Source organism: Peromyscus maniculatus, chromosome 7, assembly GCF_049852395.1.
Source record: "Peromyscus maniculatus bairdii isolate BWxNUB_F1_BW_parent chromosome 7, HU_Pman_BW_mat_3.1, whole genome shotgun sequence".
NCBI classification, from domain to species: domain Eukaryota; kingdom Metazoa; phylum Chordata; class Mammalia; order Rodentia; family Cricetidae; genus Peromyscus; species Peromyscus maniculatus.
The window spans coordinates 63,884,406-63,903,707 of record NC_134858.1 but is presented as its reverse complement, the minus strand read 5'-3'; the positions used below and the strand labels follow the sequence as shown (position 1 = coordinate 63,903,707).

The following is a 19,302-nucleotide window of genomic DNA, read 5'->3' as shown; positions in this document are numbered from 1 at the left end:
GGGTCCTTACTTACTTAATCTTTTCCTGTCAAAATTCATACTTCTTCAAAGGCCTATTCAGAAAGGTCTATCTCTAAAGCCTTCTACACTGTAATTACCCCATGTCCACCAATACAGACTGGATCATTTCTTCCTCTCTCATGTTACATTTGTTCACACAGACAAGAGATTTATCCTATTCTGCCTGTCTTTGCTATTATTTATATGCTTGTTTTTATTACTGTGGCCCTGCCTATTCCACAACCAGACATGATTTTCAAGACTGGTACTCTGTCCTATTCTTTTGTCCTTTCAGCCACCGGCACCCACTTCCCTCAGGAACTCTGTGGGTGGATGAATTAATTCTTGTCTCATAACGAATCTACAATAAAATAATAAAATTAGCCATATTGAGGCTATCATAGACTGCCTTCATCCTTTTTGTTGTAAGTTGGAATAGTGTATCAAATGTTGTGTGTTGTGTTTTTGTTTCTATGAAGATTCAAATTCCATTAAAACAAGTCCTTCCAAGAGCATCTTCATTATACCAATCTTCCACCTTTCTTAATTCTTATTACATTAGACCAAAGAAGGGCACAGATAAAGTGGGAGGATGAGATGAAAAAGAAATTAGGGTCATTATTTCTCTGACATCCTTCAACCTCACAGAATTTTTTCCTCTAAGGCCACAGTCTTAACCAATATACTGGCTTCCACTTCTCCAGCTCCCATCAGGCCCAAGGTCTTCCTGCTTCCTCAAGTTTACAGGTACTGACAGCTTCTCAATAGCGAGCGCTGTTTTAGGAATATCACAATTCTGTTGCTTTCCTTAAGGCTACCAAAACATCTACAACTTATTTCCTGCCAGGACTGCAACTGATCAAGCTCCATGGGAAAACACCTCATTTTATTCAGGGATCACAAAAACTGCCTTCCCCAGCCTACCAAATCTACTTCTGCCATCCCATGTACTTCTGCCACCTCCGCTCTGGTCAGACAGTCATACCTTCCAATCCCTATTATCACTCAATTGAGATGTGTTCACTGTCACCTCTGCACAATTGCTCATCTGCTTGCCTCTTGAAATACACAACCCTTTTGACCTAAAAACTCCTATACTTCCTTCAGGTCTAATAATTCAGACCCTATCTGCCCCTCCCTCAAGTAAATCTTTTCTCATCTTGCAATTCCCATCTTTTACATGGAACCATTTTGAAACTACGAAAATAAATATTGGGTGTTGCTTTGTATGTTCCCTACTTGTTAACCATAGAGCTAGTAAAGAGAAGTAACAAGAGCTATTTTAAGTTCCTTTTGCATTCTTTCACATAACATGAAAAATGCAGTAAACAAGTGGCCCTCCTGGTGAAATAGGCAGCCAGTTACTCTCATAACCTGAAATACTGTATCTTTTTATTATTATTTTATTTTAATAATAAATCATGTATTTATTTTAAAACTATCCTGTTATACATATAACCTTATCATTTATTAAAGACAAAAGCAAATTTACACAGTAACAAGATAGATGTTATTTTAAAATAATGAATTTAAATCTTGGTTGAATATTTGATACAGCAGGACATAGAGCATGTTCAATGTTTCTCAGATTTGATTAATGTGGGGATTTTTTTTATCATTTTTTAAAATCTGTGTGTATCTTATGCGTCTGTGTGGGTACCCAAGTGTATGCATATGCAGTGTGTGAACCTGATGCCCATGGAGGTCAGAAGAGGGCATCAACTCTCCTTGAACTGTTGTTACAGATGGCTGTGATCTGTCACATGGGTGCTGGGACATGAACCTAGGTCCACTCCAAGAGCAGCAGTAAGTGCTATTAACTGTTTAGCATTACTTTTAATTTAACCATGGCAAAGAAGAAAGCAGAAGTAGAATACTCTAAATTAAATATGGATTCAAACTAGAGATATGAAATAAAGTTAACTCATTGACAAAAAGTCAAAGCAAAAATATGGAATTACAATGTTCTAGTACTAAGTTTATGACATAGAGCTATTTTTCTTTTTAAGATTTATTTGTGTATGAATGATCTGTCTGCATGTACAACTTTATGTCAGACAAGGGCATCAGATCCCACTATAGATGGTTGTGAGCCACCATGTGGTTGCTGACAATTGAACTCAGGACCTCTGGAAAAACAGCCAGAGCTCTTAACTGCTGAGCCATCTCTCCAGCCCATACATTGAGCTATTTTTAAACCTTCTGTTTCAGGACGGAAGATGGCTCAGTGGGTTAAGGCACTTACCACCAAATCTGATAACCTGAGTTCAATCCCCAAGACCCATGATATGATAGAAGGAGAAAGCTGACTACTACAAGTTGTCCTCTGACTTCCATATACATGTCATGGTACAAGTGCTTCCCCCAAACATATATACATGGGATAAATGTAATTTAAAATTTTCAAATAATAAAATATTACTATTTTTTGTAAATGTTTTCAATATAATGATTCCAAACAATGGTTGCAGTTTTCTAGACTATCAACATAAATTTTGGGGTTTTTGGTGGATTTTGTTTTGTTTTACTTGGTTTTGTTTTGCCTTGTGAAAGGCATCATTTTGTTCATTTTTGAGTTGAATGAACAGATTCTAGGAGCCAGCCCCAATTGCTGGGCTACAAAATATACTTCTAATGAAAAAAATCTTTGAAAACAAAAGAGTAAATTACACTTGTCAAGTTAAAACAATCTGTTACTCTAACAGGTGCAATTAATGTAATAGAATACAAACTGTCAACACCTGCAGTTCACCTTAATTTGCAGTTGAGCTTTGGCTAGCACCCACAGGCTAGACTACAACAAAAGTAGATTTTCTAGAACTGTGGGTCTGAACCCAATGGGTTCACACAACTGAATATGCAGGTTTCTGGATGAACAACTACCAACATTTAATTCAAAATCAAATAAATAATGAATCCAAGGTATCTCTGGCAGTACTCACCCATACTGCATCACATGACCTCACTACAGCCTGGTTCTGAACACATACTGTGTGAGCTTTACAATATGGACAACCATGCCACAGTGTCAACCAACACTGCCTGAAATTCCAGACTAAGTTACAACTGCAATGCTATTTACTGAACATACAAAGTTTTCTGCTCTTTGAAAATATAATGGTTTTGCTGGGTGGTGGTGGCACACACCTTTAATCCCAGCACTCGGGAGGCAGAGGCAAGTGGATATCTGTGAGTTCGAGGCCAGCCTAGGCTACAGAGTGAGTTCCAGGACAGGCTCCAAAGCTACACAGAGAAACCCTGTCTCGAAAAACCAAAAAAAAAAGGAAAAGGAAGAAAGAAAATATAATGGTTTAACTACAGAAAACAAAGGATTTTAAAAGTTCCCTAAATATCATTTCTCAGCATATAGGTATAAAATTAGTGTATCTTGGGATTATACTGTATTAGAATAGTTCATTTTTAAAATTGCTGTTTTAAGTTGCTGACTTGAGTTTCACAAATAAATGATGAATTAATTTTGGCTTAAGATTAAGACAGTATTTCCCACAAAATCTGAAATAGCTTTAAAGATATTTCTGCCATTTTTTGAACATGTTGATGTAAAGATAAATGTTGAAGATAATTCATACCTTCAATAGTAATTATTCAACCAAGTTTTATATCTACCTCACAGTACACAAATTTGCTTTCATCTTTAATAGTAAGACTTATGTACAACAAAGAATTGTTTTATAACTCATTTATGATGTATGTTTTTATATAGCTATATATCTAGGGTCATGTAAAAACTCCTCAGGAGGGCTAGTTAGATGACTCAACAGGAAAGGCCTGACTACCTGTTCAATCTCCAGAGTCCACAAGTGGAAGGAGAGAACAATCCACAAGCCGTCATACGACCTCCACACAGAGTACCATGACACGCATGCACACACATGACATAAAAAGAAATAAATGCATAAAAACTAAATTAATTTAAAAAGAAAAAAAAATCCCAGAGAAGTTGCAAGTCACAAAGCTCAAGAAGCCCTGTCCTGGAAAAGTAAAGAAGTCCTCATCACATTTGTTTGTTAACAAAAACAAACAAAATATAAAACCTGGTTACTGTGATAATATTAAGAGTTTGCTATAAGGCTAGGGATGGTGGTGCACACCATTAATCCCAGCACTCAGAAGGCAAAGGCGGGTGAATCTCTGGGAGTTCAAGATCAGCCTTGTCTACATAGTGAGTTCCAGGCCAGTCAGAGCTACATTGTGAGACCCTGTCTCAAAAAACAGAATTTGCTATAAGGCTGGGAAGGTAGGCCAAAGGTACAGTATTTGTAAGGCCTTTGGTTCAATCTTCAGCAGCACAAAGTAAAAATTAGCTATAAATGTTTTTGGCATGACGATATACTATAGCTATAACAATGGATGTAAGAGAGACTTTTTAGGAACCAATATTAAAAAAAATCTCAAATGTACAAATTACAAGTGTATATATGTATGTATATATCCGTGTGTGTGTGTGTGTGTGTGTGTGTGTGTGTGTGTGTGTGTGTGTGTGTGTGTAATTTGAATTAAACAATCTAATCCAGGAATTGGGATCAAGGAATTAAGTGGATAGAAATACAGCTGAAACAAGACATCTTTGGGTTCCTTTGGACTGCTACAGCTTTTATTTATTATTTTGATGAAGAGGTACATAACAGGCATGTCAAAGTCAGAGGACAACTTCCAAGAGTCTGTTCTCTTGTTCTGTCATGTGGATTGTCAATACTGAACTTGGGTCCTCAGATTTGGTAGCAAGTGCCTTTACCCAACAAGCCATCTCACTCGATTTAAAAAAAAAAAAAAAACAGGCTTTCATGTACCTCAAACTGGCCTCAAAGATGCTTATATGGCTAAGGACAACATATAACTCCTGATCCTCCTGATTCTGTCTCCTGAATGCTAGTTACCACATCTGGCCTGAGTTGATAATTCTTGAAGCTCAAAGCTTGATGCATGAAGAGTTCTTATTCTATTCTCTAAACTGTTAAGTCAACATATGTTTAAAATATTCTATTTTTAAAGATTTGTTTATTTTCATTTTATACACACTTGTGAGTGGCTTCATGTATGTGTATGCCCTATGTATGCATGTCTATGGCCTGTAAAGGCCAGAAGAGAGCATCAGATCCCCCTGGAATTGGAGTTACAGGTGGTTGTTAAGTCACTACATGGGTGCTGGGAACCAAACCAGGTGCTCTGGAAAAGCAGCAAATGCTCTTTAGCTGCTGAGACATCTCTCCAGCCCCCAAATATTAATATTAATATTATTAATTTTTTTGTTTCTCAGGACAGGTTTCTCTGTGTTGTTTAAATCCAGGAGGTTTCTTTGCTGTCCTGGAAGTCACTCTGTAGACTACACTGGCCTGGAACTCAGAAATCTACCTGCTTTTGCCTCCCGAGTGCTAGAATTAAAGGCATGCATCACCACTACCCAGCAGCTACTGCTGCTGCTACTGCTGCTGCTTTTTTTTTTTTTTAAGATAGAATGCTGCCTGGGAATTTAATTATCTGCCTAGGATTGAATGAATACAATCTCTACATATTTCCAAAAGAGATAAATTCATAGACACAGGTGACCACCTGATATTATAGTTAAAATATTATTTTTTTAAAAAAATCATTTGAGGAAGGAGGTGGAGGTAGAACACTTGCCTAACAAGTCCAAAGTCCTTGGTTTTATCTAAAGCTTACAAAAAAAATCATTTGACAAGAATCTCACTAGCAGTCCACTTGCTAAACTTGCCTATGTAACTCCTATTGCTTACAAGTCCTTTAACAGCATGCTGATCAAAAGCTTTCTGTGGAAAGGGTTTAAATGGTTTTTTTAATTACTTCATAAAACATTCACAGAGAACACAGTGTCGATTTGCAAACAATACTGCAGTCACTGCTACCTTCTAGTACTATGGGCCATTAGTACTTCTGGAATTTATCATCGGCAGTTTTACTACGTAAGCACTCTAGTGCACTGAGCTCCTAAGCAGGACTAGTTTTATCTTGTGTACAAAAAAAGCAAGTCCTGCCTACTCACTCTGAAATAAGGAACGAACCCAAAAGATAACAGGCAAGAGAGAGATGGTGATTATAAAGTAGTAAAAGAAAGCATCATAAAAAAATAAAATAGAGCCGGGCGGTGGTGGCGCACGCCTTTAATCCCAGCACTCGGGAGGCAGAGGCAGGCGGATCTTTGTGAGTTCGAGGCCAGCCTGGGCTACCAAGTGAGTTCCAGGAAAGGCGCAAAGCTACACAGAGAAACCCTGTCTCGAAAATCCAAAAAAAAAAATAAAATAAAATAAAATAAAATAGCTTTGAAAGAACAGAAAGGCATCTTAAGTAACAGTTTAAGAATGCAAAATACTCAGCAATTAAAATTTTAAAAAACAAAGTCACATCTTGTTGGTAACCAACTACTTTAAAGCTAAGTGATTCTGTGAAATTCACACCTCACTTTATTCTTCTATTTTGCATACCTTCTTACTATCTCAGAATAATTTTAATGTAGCCAAAACAATTGAAGCTGTTTTCAAAATGAATAAGGGAAAACAGCACACCAACATTTATGCCACCTCACTACTACCTTACATCTGCCCACTAAGAAGCTACTAAACTGTCTTTTCCAAACTTCCAGATACAGAAAGCTCACAGCCACTATACTAACCCATAACATAATCAAACCCACTTTAGTATTACCACAGCCTACTAGAAACTGTAGTTAAAACACTGTGGGCCAAGCACGATGGTGCAGAAAAAGCAAGAGGCTCTCTGAAAGGTAAGGTTATAAAATGAGTTCCAGGTCAGTCCAGCTACACAATGAGAGCCTGTCTCAAAATAATAATAATTTTTAAAAATAAAACACTGGTTTTAAAAATATTACAACAATTTAGCTGTCATTATTCAGTTTTATGTCTAAATTATAACTTGTGTCTTAAAAAACACCTAGGCTTGGAGCTGGAGATGTAGCTCAGTGGTAGAGCACTTGCCTAGCAAGAAAAAAAACCCACCGGGTGGTGGTGACACACACCTTTAATCCCAGCACTCAGGAGGCAGAGGCAGGCGGATCTCTGTGAGTTCAAGGCCAGCCTGGGCTACCAAGTGAGTTCCAGAAAAGGCGCAAAGCTACACAAGAGAAACCCTGTCTTGAAAAACCAAAAAAAAAAAAAAAAGAAAGAAAGAAAGAAAGAAAGAAAGAAAGAAAGAAAGAAAGAAAGAAAGAAAGAAAGAAAGAAAGAAAGAAAAGAAAAAAAACCCTGAGTTCATCCTCAACACTGGGGAAAACAAACAAAACCTAGACTTTACAATAACCTTTCTTTCTTTCTTTCTTTCTTTTTTTTTTTCTTTTGGTTTATCAAGATAGGATTTCTCTGTGTAGTTTTGGTGGCTGTCCTGGATCTTAGCTCTGTAGACCAGACTGGCCTCGAACTCACAGAGATCTGCCTGGCTCTACCTCCCAAGTGCTGGGATTAAAGGCATGCACCACCACCACCTGGCTAGTTTATAGATTTAAAGGAGTTTTAAATGACACGCGGAAAAATGTTTAAAAAGTGCATGTTAGTTAAGTGACTACAAAAAGTAACAAATACATAATAACTAGCTAGATTTAATCATTCTACAATAAATTTACACTTCATATGTACGCAATTTTGTCGATCTAAAAATAGTAAATGAAATTGCTTAGACTATTGCTTACATAAGTGCTCAAAAACCAGCATTATAGTTTACATATGCAGCTGTCTACTCTCTTCCAAATTATTGTTAAGTTGTGCACATCTCTCCCTCATTCTCCCTTACTCATTCTTTCCAAAAGAATGACAAACTGTAAGAAAGCAGAACTATGATTAACATTCAGACTCACTTCTAGCCTTCAATCAACACTTTTAAGTCAAGAATTTAGAACGTGGCCATCCTCAGCTGCAAAGAAGAGACCAACTTTAACTACATAGGACACTGTCTCAAAAGAAAAAATAAATTAGTAATTGTTGAGGAGGATATAGAGAAAAGGGAATACCCAATGGCTAAAATGTAATTTGGAATGTTCATTATGGAAAACAGTATGGAATTCCTCAAAAAAAAAAAATTAATTCTCTTCTGGGTATACACTCAACAGAGGTGAAATCAGCACCTCCCAGAGATATCTAGAGTCTCATGTGCACTGTGGTATTATCACAGAGGTCAAGACATGGAAGCAACCTAAATGTCTGTAGCCCTCATAGGCTCATATACTTGAATGCTTGGTCTCCAGATGGTAGAACTGTTTGAGAAGGGTTAGGAGGTGTGGCCTTGTTAAAGAAGGTGTGTCACTGGGGGTGAGCTTTGAGATTTAAGAAGTCCATGCCATTCTCAGTTAGTACTCTCTGCTTCATGCCTGTTGACCAGAATGTAAGCTCTCAGCTACTGCTCCAGCATCATGCCTGCTTGCCTACCTACTGCCATGTTCACTACCATGATGATCATGGACTCTCGCCCTCTGGAACCATGAGCCTCAATAAACTCGTTCTTGTATAAGTTACCTTGGTCACGTCTCTTCACAACAACAGAAAAGTAACTAAGATAATATCTATCAACAGATGATTGGATAAAAAAAAATAATGAAGCCGGGCGGTGGTGGCGCACGCCTTTAATCCCAGCACTCGGGAGGCAGAGGCAGGCGGATCTCTGTGAGTTCCAGGCCAGCCTGGGCTACCAAGTGAGTTCCAGGAAAGGCGCAAAGCTACACAGAGAAACCCTGTCTCGAAAAACCAAAAAAAAAAATAATAATAATAATAATGAGATACATACAAGGGCTTGTTTTATTCTGTTGTAAGAAAGGAGATTCTTATAATCCTGGTAATAAAGGAACTGAGGCAGGAGGATCACAAGTTTAAAGCTAGCCTCCTAGTTACACAGGAGACTGTCTCAAAATGATGAACCAAGGAGATGGCTCAGTGAGTACAAGTGCATACAGAACATACTTGACAAGTATGAGCTCCAATACTTGTAACCATGTTTAAAAAAAAAAAAAAAACAATGCCATGGTACACATCTCTAACCACAGCACTCCTATGAGAGATGGAGACCAGCGAATCACCAGGAAGTTCCCAGGCCAGTATATAGTACAACTGTAGAAAGAGAGATCATGCCTCAAAACAAAGCAAATGGAAAGAAGCAACTCCTAAAGTTGTCCTCTGACCTACACACAACACACACACACACACACACACACACACACACACACACACACACCATACACATATACATGTGTGAGATGGGTATTTTAAATTGTTTACCTAAAATCATCATTTCACTAAAAAGCATATAGTATACTTCAAATTCATACAATAAATAAGCCTAAAATGAAGAGGGGAAAAAAATGAAAACTGGGGATGGAGTTCCATGGTATTGTGTCTACCTAGCACAAACAAGACCTGGGATTCAACCCACAGCAAAGAGAGAGAGACAGAGACAGACAGACAAAAGATTGGTGAACACCACTAATCAAGAGAAATCAAGTATTATCTGAGGTTTGTATCAGCATCAAAGACATTTTAAGACTCCAGCAGACTACTACTGGTTCTAGTCACAAACACCTAGCATCTGTTTTCTTATGAACCATCAATTAATCATAAAACCAGTAAAATATAGGCTCCTTCAGGTGCAAAAATGCACCGGCTTGTTTGTCAGTGCTTGGGGATCACACCCATCACCTAGCATATGCTAGGCAAGAGCTACATCCTCAACCCTGATTTTTAATTAATGTGTTCCTAGCACCTGGAGCAGTGTCCTTTCTGGCAAAGAACCTCAAGTTCCAGCCTTACTTGCTACCCTGTGATGGAGATTTTAGTTGTCCTAGTTCCATGGCATCAGTAAAATCTGACAGGACCATCCGAATCTAGAATTTTAAACTCTCAGTTTCATTTTAATATTGGTCTTCCTGGGAGACTGGGAGTGGTTCACACTAATCTTGCAGAGGACAACAGTTGAGTTTCCAGAACCCATAACAAGAGGCTCACATCTACCTCTAATCCCATCTCTAGGAGAATTTGGTGTCTCTAGCTATCTCAGGCATTTACACTCATGTGCACATACCCACACACTCACATACACATATTTTTAAGTAACAAAATAAATCTTAAAAAAAAAAAAAAGGACTAGTCTTCTTGCTTACAGGAACAGATTACGAATACTACCATTACTGGTAAAAATAAGTCTTGACACCATAGATGTCAATGTGTACTGCATGTTTTGTTCAAAATATCATAACTATCATGAAATGTGAACCAATAACTATTATTTTAACAAATCCCAGAAGAAGAAAGATCTTTCTTCCAAATTCAGATATCTTTTGTGAACCACTACAACAATTTTAGCATATAAGCATTATGAATCAACCCTATACCTCCATTAAATGAGAAAGGGCTCAAATAAGAAATCATGACTAGGCTAGAAATTATATTCTAATCAATTTCACCTACATGTAACAATTTGTACATATCAGAACAATAGTGAGGGATAATATATTTTTCAATCTATAACGATCCACTAATCTACAAGCCTTCCTACAATAATTATAAAGCATTTTAAAGGACTTATCTTTGGAAAAATTAAAAAGCAAGACAATACATTCTGTTGGTGAGTCTATAGGGAAAAAACTGCTTTCATATATTTCTGATGGTACATATATAAAGAAAAATGAAAATACTTAGCAAAACTACATAGGCATTTAACTTTTTGACCCATCAATCCTACTTATAGGAATCTACTAGGAAGATACACCATATATCTCTACTAACACAAAATGAATTTGTACAAGGTCATTTATAGAAACACTGTTTGTAACTGCAAAATACAGAAAACAAGCAAATGTCCTACATAGATGTAACTGCATCTACACAACTGTTTTAAAAAAAATGAAGATACTCTGGAGGAAAGGGTAGGCAGATCTCTGTGGCTCAAGGCCAGCCTAGTCTGTTCTACACAGTAAGTTCCAGGCCAGCCTACAAATTAAGACCCTATCTTTAAAAAAAAAAAAAGAAGAAGAAGAAGAAGAATTGAAAAAAAAAGTCAAGAGTATGATAATAATATATCTTCAAAAGAATGAACCAATCTGCAACATTTCCAGGATAGAAGAGTTAGAGATATAACTCAGTGAAAGAGTGCTCATCTAGTGAACATGGGTCCCTGACCTCATTCTATACACACACACACACACACACACACACACACACACACACACACACACACACACAATGTACATGAATGGTCATAGCAACATTATTCCCAGTAGCCAAAAGATTAACAACAAAAAAAAAAACAATGCCCATCAACTGATACATAGACGAATAAAATGTTACATATATATCATTTAGCCAGGAAAAAAAACCCTGAAGTACTCATACATGCTACAGCATAAATGGACTTTGAACAAATTATACTGACTTAAAGAAACCAGGAACAAAAGACCACATATTATACAATTTCACCTACACAAAATACCCAGAATAGAATCAGCAAATCCACATAGAAAGTAGAACAGAATACAGACCTTGGAAGTGACTGCTAATGATCACAAGGTTTCTTTGGGGGATAATAAAATGTTCTAGAATTAGACAGTGGTGATAAGTGGCACAACCTTGTGAATGTGCTTTTTTGTAACTACATGACTACAAAGTCCTGTAACCCAATAATTAGAAGATCTATGAGGACCTCAAGTCTGGGGCAAGGGAAACCTGTCTGAAGAAGGAAGGAAGGAGGGAGGGAGGGAGGGAGGGAGGGAGGGAGGGAGGGAGGGAGGGAGGGAGGGAGGGAGGGAGGAAGGAAGGAAGGAAGGAAGGAAGGAAGGAAGGAAGGAAGGAAGGAAGGAAGGAAGGAAGGAAGGAAGGAAGGAAGGAAGGAAGGAAGGAAGGAAGGAAGCATGCATGCATGCAAACCTGGCTTATACACTTTAAAAGGGTATGGCATATGCCTGTTCCCGGCTACTCAGGAGATGGACGCAGTTGAATCAACTGAGGCCAGGAATCTGAAGGCAGCCTGGGCAACATATTGTCTCAAAAAATAATTAGCCGGGCGGTGGTGGCGCACGCCTTTAATCCCAGCACTCGGGAGGCAGAGGCAGGCGGATCTCTGTGAGTTCGAGGCCAGCCTGGGCTACCAAGTGAGTTCCGGGAAAGGCGCAAAAGCTACACAGAGAAACCCTGTCTCAAAAAACAAAAAACAAAAAACAAACAAAAAAATTATTAATTAATTAAATTAAATGATGTATTTTATAATATGTGGTTTATATGTCAATTAAAAATTATATGAAAAAATGAATAAAAGAAAATGTAGGGGCCAGTAAGATGGCTCACTAGGTAAAGGTGCTTGCCACTAAGCCTGATACCTAAAAGTTTGATCCCCGAGACCCACATCATGGAAGCAAAGAACCAATTCCAAGTTGTCCTCTGACCTCCATATGTATACTATGGGATGTAAACACACATATTTAATCCTTTAAAATGCACATAATCTGCTCATTTGGCTAAAATAATTGAGGAAGAGATAAGTCAGAAACTAAATTTCAACTCTGGATATCTTAATGGACATGGAAAAGGAGAAACAAAGATAGGGACATAAGAATGAGACGGTAAGGAGGATAGTGATACTTTTGAGTAATCGTTCTAAGTAGTAAAGTTTAACAGCAGCGGCATTTAGTAACTACTGTTTCACAAAACAAAACTAACAATAACACCCATGTATGATGATACATGCCTGTAACCCTAGCACTCAGAAGGTTGAGGCAGGAGAATACCAAGTTTGAGCCCAGGGTTAGATACTTGTGAGTTCTTCTCTGAAATCACCATCATCCTTAACAATAATTAGTTAACAACCAGGACTAAGAGCAATCAAAATAGAAAACAAAGGAGTCACAAAGGAACTGAACTGCACTGCACAAAAGTAACACAGCCACACTAAAGAAAGCAGGGAATCAACAGATAACCTAAATAACTAAGGCTAAAGATAAAAACTGCACACAGATAATCAATTTAGTGAATGCTTTTCATAAGTTAGCAAACTACCTACCTGATAGATACTCCAAAAGTTAGCAAATGTATGTTACTATACTGAGATCTAGGCTTCTGTCACAGAAAGAAGATACAAATAAGAAATGAAGAAAGGTCAGAACAACCTCGTAGTTTTGGAAGAAAGGGTATCGATATAAATGCATGTTCTTTAATGCATAGAAAAATAAATATAGTTGTCCTTCGGTATTTTCAAGGGATAGGTTCCAAAGTCACCACTCCCTCCCTGGCAGATAACAAAATCTATTATTCTCTGGTCCCTTACAGTCAGTTTCTTAAACTGTGAGTAGTAATTCCATAATGTAACTAAATTCAGGGGTGGCCAAAAATTTAGCTACAATAAAAGGTTTCTGGACATAAGAATAAATCCAATGCGTCTCTAGCAGCACTCACCCATGCTGTTACTCCACTGAAGCCTTGGTTCTGAACATAAAATGTGTAAGCTCTGCATTGTGCTTGCCATGGCACCATGCAATGACAAGGAGAAATGCCAAAAATGCCATGGCTCAGATTGAGACTACTGTAAATTATGGATTGCAGTATTTTTACTATGGAAATAAAGTGCTCCACTTTTGAAATACAATAGCTGAAATACAGAAATCAAGAATTCTAATATTTTTATCCTCATTCCTCAGCACATAAGCATCAAATTAATATATCTCTGGATTGTTTTGTGTTAGGACATTTGATTTTTAAAGTTGCTGGCTTGACTTTCACATAAAAATCATTAAATAAATTTTGATTTGGAAACAGGACAGACTTTCCCACATTTCTGAAATGGCTCTAAATATACTTCTGTAATTTTGTACTATGAATTAATGAGAAGCAGCAATCTCAATGTTGTTGATTATAAAAGCAAAATATTGATCAACTCTAAAAAATGTTGGAAGATGGTCTATGTCCTGTAGTATCAAATATTCAGTCAAGATTTAATTTCTTATATAAAAATAAATAAGCCGGGCGGTGGTGACGCACACCTTTAATCCCAGCACTTGGGAGGCAGAGCCTGGTGGATCTCTATGAGTTCGAGGCCAGCCTGGTCTACAGAGTGAGATTCAGGACAGGCACCAAAACTACACAGAGGAACCCTGCCTCAAAAAAACCAAAATAAATAAATAAATAAGCACACCTGTTTCTCAGTATTCAAATTTGAGTACTTAGTAAATAGTAAATCCATATGCATACAAAATAGCTGATTTAAAATAAGATTTTTATGTTTTTTATTTTTTTTTAAATAAGTTTTTTAAAATAAGATTATCAGTGAAGCTTTCATTTGTATACTTACTTTATATAACTACATATTCAGGGTCACATAAAAACTTGAAAAAAGGGTATCATGAGTAAAAAAGGGCTTAAGAAACCCGGCATCATGTTTGTCTACAACCTACCCATAACTTAACACACTATGTCTATACTTAACATAATACTAACAGTTATTTTACTTAGAGTAGGCGAGATGGCTCAGTAGCTAATAGTGCTTGTCACCAAGGCTTGCAACCTGCATTTAGTCCCCTAGATCCACATAGTGGAAGAGAACCGACTCTCACAAGTTGCCCTTTAATCACTATACACACAAACACAAATACATACATACACACAAATAGATAAATGTAATTTTTTTCCAAATATTTTCAATCATATCAATTGAATCCATGGATGTGCAACCTTTATGTAAGGAGGGCCAGTTTTTTACATATGCTTCTTAATTTATTTAAAGGCCTAGGAATAAGTACCCAGAGCTCAACTTTAAGTACTATTCTTCAATAAAAGGTATCAGAACTCCCAGGAGAAGTGGTTGATCCCAGGACTGGAGTAGGAAAACAGGCTGAATATTACTAGCCTGTGGAAGCAGATTGGAAAAAAATTATATTAGTAATTTTTCAGCTTAGCATACAAAGTAATAAGGATCATTATGACACCTTCATATACATGACATACTTGGTTTTTATTTGTTCCTCTCTCCTACAGGGTTTTCCTGAAACAAGAAAAAGTGGAACTAGAAAAGCTCCCAGTGGCCAAAGCAGGAACAATGTATGCAGAATAATACTATCATATTGGATAACAGTCAGTGGAATCAAATAAATACCCACACCACCATACTAATACAAATAACTGAATTAACAAATTAGGGAGAAAGGACATTACTCCTTTACAGAATTCATAAATGTAAGAATGAGGGAAATACAAGTACCTCCTCAATGTATGCTACAAACTAGAAGAGAAAGTTTGAGGGAAACCACCTATCTGCAATACCTAAGTATCTCCTACAAGATATATATTAATACATCAAAGAGAATACAAAGGGACAAACAGTAACCTCACCTAGAATAACCCAGCAGAAGCCAACAGAACAAAGTGATCAAGGTTAAAATATCATTAGTAACCAAATACATAAACACCATGAGTCTCCTAGAAAAAGGCACTGACACAGTATCATTGTTATATTAAAACATGTGTGACTTCAATCTAATCACAAGAAAACTATTATTGTTATATTAAAACATGTGTGACTTCAATCTAATCACAAGAAAACTATCATTGTTATATTAAAACATGTGTGACTTCAATCTAACCACAAGAAAACTATCATTGTTATATTAAAACACGTGTGTCTTCAATCTAATCACAAGAAAACTATCAAATAAGCCAAATATGAGAGAATTTCTACAAAATCAATGACCAATACTCAAAAAAGTCATGAGAAACTTAGCAGTTGGCCAGGAGTGATACCTCCCGGCACCTGGACCCAGAGGCAGTAAGATCTACATAGTAAGATCCTGCCTCAATACAAACAAACAAAAGAAGCCCGGCACTGTATCACATGCCAGTACTCTCCATATCCTCAGTACTTGGAAGGTGGGAGCAGGAGGACCACGAGCTCATGGGCAGATTCGACCAGAGTTAGAGGCAGCCTAAGCTGCATAAGCTCCTGTCTCAAAAGGAAAAAATTAAAAGTAAAACCTAACCATCATCTGTTGCAACCATCACATTTACTTGCTAATAGATCTCCTCTGGAATTTAGTATTCCCATTAATTCACAAGGCCAGCAGGAAAAAATAAAATAATAATCAAAAGAGCAGCTATTAAGTACCTATTTCCTGCTCCTTTTAGTTTAAAATATAAATATTAGCTGAAATGACTTTGCTAATTTACAATCTCCTTTTTAAATGACTTAGCCAATATTTTCTGTTCAAGACCTTGATAAAATCTAGAAGGTATCCATAACAAACTGTTTTGTGGGTGCATTAAGGCAAAGTTTTGTATATAGCTAAAAAAAATTCTGTTCAGTTGTTTATTCTTTTATGGTTGTCTACCTACAAAATTTCAAGGGCTTGTTCATTGTTTTCTGAAACAGTATCTCCCATGTAGCCAAGACTGGCCTAGAAACCTTGATCATTCTGCCTCTACCTATAGTAACACAAATTTCTACCTTATCCCAAAGTACATCATCAACATTATTATTTTCATTCTAAAACTTCAAACTGTCAGCCAGGTGGTGGAGGCAAACGCCTTTAATCCCAGTACTAGGGAGACAGAGGCAGGTGGATACAGAGCTGCAGAACAGCCATGACTACAGAGAAACCCTGTCTCAAAAAGCCAAAAAAAAAAAAAAAAAAAAAATCAATCAAAAAAAATCACTGTCCATTGCACCCAGTCATTTTTCTCAATATACTAAGACTTTTCACTATTTGTTACATGCATCCTCTACTAACCAGTCCAGCCCAATCAACAACACATTCTCTGAAATCCATTTAAATAAAATGGTATTTTCAGACATGTTTACATTAATGAGCAGGTTAAGTGATGCATTTACATTTGCTTTCCCCTCCATACACCACCAGCACGTCTTCACAGAGAAAATACATGATCAATGGATCAGTGTCACATGTAAATGGCAAGACTGGAAATTTAAGAAGCCACGTGATAAGAACCTTAGGGGAAGTAAAATTTATAAAAGTTGTCAATTACAGGAGGCCTTAATAGGCCATCCATTTCAATGAAACTCACAATCTACCCTATTTTTGAAAGATGCAAAGTTTTCAACCTCCCTAGATAACTTTCTGCCACAAAATCCTGCCATGTGATTTGGGGACTGTTCTTTGTCCTACCTAATGCTGCTTCTTTCTCAAATAATATGACAAAACATTTTTTTTTAAAGACATGGTTTCTCTGTGCAGCTTTGGCTGTCCTGGAACTCACTTTGCAGACCAAGCTGGCCTCGAACTTTGAGATCTGCCTGCCTCTGCCTCCTGAATGCTAGGATTAAATGAGGTTTATTTCTAAGATATAAAAATGTGTGTACAGGCACAGAAGACAAACATGTATAACCTCTGTGTGCATTTACAAATAATACAGGCACACAGGAAATGCACTTTTGCTTGTATAAACACACAGGTGTGGAAACATACAATCAAAGGTACATCACCATCAATTTTTAAAAACTTTGAAACTTAGTTTTCTTCTCATTGTAATTTTTTTTTTTTGCTGTACATAAACACTAGCCCAATATAGGGGACTCATCACAAACAACTATAAAAATATTCAGATGTTAAATTCGAAAAGAAAACTGTTAACATTTGACTTTTAAAGCCACTTGAGCAAAAATCATTTTGGAAGAAGGCACAATGAAAGACAGTGATGGCAGGTACTGTACTGCCGGCGATAATGAACAAGTAATCAGGTTTAATCAAGTGGGCCAAAGGAATGACTCAAATAAAACAAATCATTCTAGGAACAAACAGAAAATGAGGAAGTACCATTCAAGGACGAGCCAAGTACCATTAAAAAACAAAACGTAAAGGGTCTGTTAGAAATATACCAAAATATTAGCCATAAAATGCTATCTCTGGGAGATGGGTTGTTAATTTGTTGAAATCTATCACTCTTGTTACTTGATTACCTATATACACCTTCAGAGTATTACAGACATTTCTGAAACTAACGCAAACGCAGATTCTGTCCCTGCATTCCACAGCTAACATGCATATACATACACATATACATACACACACATCTCTCACACGCACACACATATATAGCGCGTCTTTACATAACCTCCTGAGAGAGGTAAGAACCAAGCTTCTGTGCTGTGTCTCCCGGGAACCTGCCACCCATCACTGTTCCCTGGGATAGCCCCTGTCATCACCACCATCCACCTCTCACCCTGGAGACTACACAATTGCCGCCTCGTCTCCGCTCCAGGTACCCGGGGCTTCAGAAACTGTTATTTTATCGGGTGAGAGATTTGGAGAAAGGTTTACCGAAAGGATGAGCAGCCCCCACCCAAAGGCACAGACGACAAGAAAGACACATCGTCTCAACCTCCACCCCTCCGAAGTCGGCCGGCGACCGGGAGCACCGGAGTCGCGACTCCCCCAAGATGAAGAGCGCGGAGAGCCGCTCCCCGGTGCCAGTCCCGGCTAAGGGAGCAGCGCTCGTTAGCGGATAAAGGGGAGAAGGTCACAGACGCAACCCCTGAGGAGCCAAGGGACGCGGGCAGCCAGCCCCTTCAGGGGCGGGTCCCTCGGCCCTCCCGCGGGGAGCTCGGCTTCTAAGAGGCTTCCAAGGGGCCGGGGCTTCCTCAGGCCTCCGCCTGCCGTCCACCGGGAGCCGGCAGCCGGGCAGCCCTACTCGGCGGGCGGCCCGGGAACGGCCCCGAGCGGCCGGGCTGGGCCAGCCGAGCACACACACGGGAGGTCCAGATGGTGAAAGAGTAAGCGTTACCGTACGCGGGTCGGGAGCTGGCGGCGGTGGGGTGCGGCTCCAGCGCCCGGCACCCGGCTGCCCAGCGGCTGCGCTAGCCGCGTCCTTTATATTTTTGCTGCAGCGGCGGCGACTTGTCAAAGGGAAAGACGTAAGAAGGCGGCGGCAGCCGCGGCGGGCGAGTCTCGCGGGACTTGCAGGGAACTCTCGCGAGATCCGGGGCGCTGGTCCAGCCTCCTCCGGGCCTCGCGCGGGAGGAGGAAGGCAACCCGGGAGGAGACGTGGGGAGGGGGCGCCGGTTTAGGGTCTAAGGGGGAAGCGGTGACAACTTTGGGGGCCGGGAGGCCCCTGTGTGGGTTCTGGGGGACACTCTACCGCCTCATGTCTTACCTTTTGAGTCGCCGCGAGGTCACTTCTGCCCGTGGGGAACTGACAATTGGGGACGCTTCACCAAGGGCGCTGATGGATCGAGCGAGCACAAACGGGACAGTCCAGCGGAGGATCCGACTGTCCCGAGTCCCAGTGCTGCCGGGCCATTGGGGCTGCCGAGGACCTCGAGGAAAAGCTGGGGCCGGGC

The 19,302-nt window shown here is 38.9% G+C and overlaps 1 protein-coding gene across 22 annotated transcripts in view; it reads right to left on the bottom strand.

Annotated features, from left to right (window-relative positions):
• Positions 1–18,889, bottom strand: part of Herc1 (HECT and RLD domain containing E3 ubiquitin protein ligase family member 1) — a 163,870-nt gene extending 144,981 nt beyond the window's left edge. For 16 of the 22 annotated variants that reach the window (XM_076576546.1, XM_076576556.1, XM_076576551.1 and 13 more), the window contains exon 1: positions 18,747–18,886. The gene's annotated coding sequence lies outside the window, so the exon portion shown is untranslated. Of the gene's footprint in view, positions 1–13,023; positions 13,133–18,283; positions 18,422–18,746 lie in introns of those variants that run through there. The other 6 variants (XM_076576547.1, XM_076576558.1, XM_076576562.1 and 3 more) reach the window with 4 other exon arrangements.
• Between the last annotated feature and the right edge of the window lie 413 nt (positions 18,890–19,302).